The 3332-nt window shown below is 36.1% G+C and overlaps 1 long non-coding RNA gene across 1 annotated transcript; it reads left to right on the top strand.

Annotated features, from left to right (window-relative positions):
* The first annotated feature begins 338 nt into the window (after positions 1-338).
* LOC113169002 lies at positions 339-1648 on the top strand. Its single transcript, XR_004463410.1, has 3 exons — positions 339-759; positions 860-951; positions 1055-1648. It is a non-coding gene; the product is annotated as an uncharacterized LOC113169002 (long non-coding RNA).
* The last annotated feature ends 1684 nt before the right edge of the window (positions 1649-3332 follow it).

Below are 3332 nucleotides of genomic sequence, written 5' to 3'. Positions count from 1 at the left end.
ATTAATCCCACTTGAGCAGCACTAGGTGACAGTGGAGAGGAAGAAAACTCCACTTAACAGAAGAAACCTCGAGCAGAGCCATACACACGATGAGCGGTCATCTGCCCTCACTGGTTGGCCTGAGTCTTAGCTAGGTCTCCAAACTAACAAATATTTTCAGTATTTAACCAGACTTTAATCAGACTAAAATATTTTTTCAATCAATTATTATATCATCATTATAGCATGAGTTAAATTGGTGACAATATATTTGACTAATATGTGGACTACTATTGTCCACATAATGGACAAGATACAATAAGTATTTGAAGTGAACAGTTAAAAAAAAAGTGAAAAGATTGATTGAAAGACTGATGCTTTGAAACAATTTCAGTTATTTGATTAATGTAACACAGGCTTCATTTCTGTCTTTTGCAGAGACATCTCAAAATGTGAAAACTTATGTGTATGTCACACTTAGTTTAACATGGGCTCAAGCCCAAAATTACTGCAGACAAAACTACAAAGATCTGACAATAATTGAGAACTCTGTAGAAAACTCATATGTCGTTAATGCAGTACCACCGAGTGCTGAGATATGGATTGGTCTGTACCGATCACCTTGGAAATGGTCTGATAACAGCATCAGTTTGTTCAGAAACTGGAGAACAGGAAAACCAGATAACTATAATATCAACCAGTACTGTGTGACTGAGGATGATCAGCATCAATGGGATGACGACAACTGTGAGACCACTTATGCTTTCCTCTGCTATAAAGGTGACAGTCCACTACAACACCAACAATATTTCATTTTCTAATATATTCTAATTTAGAGAATGTCTCACCCTTCTGGTTTTGTACATATTGGAATGTCTAGATCTAGAAGTCATGACAGTTGTTGTGAAGATAAAGATCCAGACTAGTGCTAACATGACAGATCCAGCTACTAACACCCAGTTCCTTGACAAGGTAAAATTGTTTGTCTGTAGGAAAATGATGTGGAGCTCTACAGATTGCTGTTGTACAAATGATATAGAGAAACAGAGTGTAAATGTCTTCTTTTCCTATTCAGCTAGGTGCAGTGTTGAGAAGTCAGGGACTGCCTTACAGCCACCTGCAGTGGAAAACTCAGCCCACACATGCCCAGAAATCCACAGAGCCTCAGTGCACTTGACGGTTTTATAATATTTTGTCTCCAACAACAAACTCAGCTTCACTTATTAATAAATGAAGATGGTTGGACAACAAATCTCACCACTACTATAAGACCTAAGTGACGTTCTAGTGACTTTGCTGTCTCATAATAAAAAGTATTAATTAATGTTTATCTGATCAGACTGACAAAAGACTACAATATAGGATGATTATGAGATACTGCAACTGGGTGATGCACATTTACATGTTTTTTCTGCCTCTCTTAGGACCACAATATACCAAGCTGACAGCAAAAAACTTGAGGCAATTAATTTGCCTTGAGCTGGCTTTAGCATTGCCTCAAGCCAGAGTACCTGAAGAGAAGCTATGGAGACACAAACAATCTCACAGAAAGGCATCTGGCTGACCCATGGATTCAAACCTAGATCCTTCTTGCCATCATGTAACAGTGCAAAATACTACATTACTGTGCACCCCTGTTAAATCAAAACCCACACAACAAGAAATGACATTTTACTTTCTAATTCACATTGTAAATAACAGGTCACCTCTGCCAAATAACACATTTGCATGTGACAATGTACTTGCAAATGTGTGTGCTTCCTTTTTGGACAATAGATGATGAAACATAATGGTGGCTTGTCAATATGCAGCTACTTTAACCACAGACAGACACTAGTACATAAATATCACCCTGTGGCAATATAGTGGTTTGCTCCAATGTCAGTAACAATTCCTAGAAATGTTTGGACATGCAACCAAATAAAAATTAAAATTAAAAAGTTAATCTGGTTTTATTTGCATATTTATTTCACAGTCCTGTCAGCTAGCTGATTAAAACTGAATGACAACTCTTTCATAGCAAGTCTGAGATATACCCTTTATCTAAAAATGTTGCGTACCAAAATGCAACGTAATCAAAATGCAGCTCAGTCACACAGTGATTAGCCGACTGTTTTGACTGTTTTGACTCGAAGTTTAGTACTAGCCCTTACTACCGTGGAATTACTTATTTAGCATCTAAGTGTATTAAAAACAACTTTCCTGATACCGACACTGAAACATGGTCTTATTATTGGCATCCTCTGTATTTTCTTTATCCAGTAAGTGTATTATAGCCAATGTCAGCTCCGTCTCACAGACTCTGTCCTAGTGAATTGTTTGACAAGGACACTTTACAGCATTCTAGCATTTTTAGTGCCACACGTGAAACATATTATTCTTCTTACACTTTACTTTGCACTTCACATGACCTTGGCCTGTTTCCTCATTTGCATATGAAAACAACATGTCACAGAACAGCAGCAACAAATTTCATTTTGAAAATTCACTGGTGGCTGAATGTTTACTGCAAATGCCACATACATCTGGCATCCCTGGTTTGAGTCTAGTTAGGACCTTTGCTGCATCTCATACTCTCTTCTCTTCTCCCATGTCTCCTGTCTGCTGCTCTCCTAATACCATCAAATAAAGGCAAAAATGACCTAAAGGTTTTATGTGAATGTTGGAACGTGTTAAATTGTAAATTACCAACCACTGGCATTCAATTATTTTTCAAAAGTGACTAAACACTTTACTTTTACTTTTACCTACACACTCTGCAAAAGATCATAATTTAATTGACTGTCATCATTTGGCAGCCAAAGTCATCTTGTCACATTCCTCCCCATCCCCATTTGTATATCAAAACACACTTACACAGACTGTCTCATTGTGTCGGTGGGTATTTACCTGGAGACCTCAGGGATTCTGACTTCAACTTTTTAATGAAGAGCTGATTATAAGTTGCAGTGGCTGTGATTTTAAAAAAGCATCCTCACAACACTCAAGACTGGGATTTAAACCTGTGAGTATACTATGTTTTTACTTAAACAACCATGTGAGCATCAGAATGAAGCAGGAATTCTGGACAAAACAAAGGAAAGAAAAATTTCACGTCTTGCTTCAAATTATTATTAATAACTGTACTTTTTAGATCATCTGTTAACATTTTGCATTGTATTTATTTGAACTAAACTGAAAGTACCAAATCCTTTTCAAATTTGTTTATGTTTACAACCATAATAAATATATTTTACATCCATATTCTCACATTTGTAGGTTCATTAATATTACAGTAAATTAACTGTTTACTGTAATATTAACTATGTCATTTAGCAAAATATTATTAATAATTATTACCATATTTTACCAAA

Source organism: Anabas testudineus, chromosome 16 (assembly GCF_900324465.2).
Source record: "Anabas testudineus chromosome 16, fAnaTes1.2, whole genome shotgun sequence".
Classification (NCBI taxonomy): Eukaryota; Metazoa; Chordata; class Actinopteri; order Anabantiformes; family Anabantidae; genus Anabas; species Anabas testudineus.
This window is presented reverse-complemented; position numbering and strand designations above follow the sequence as displayed.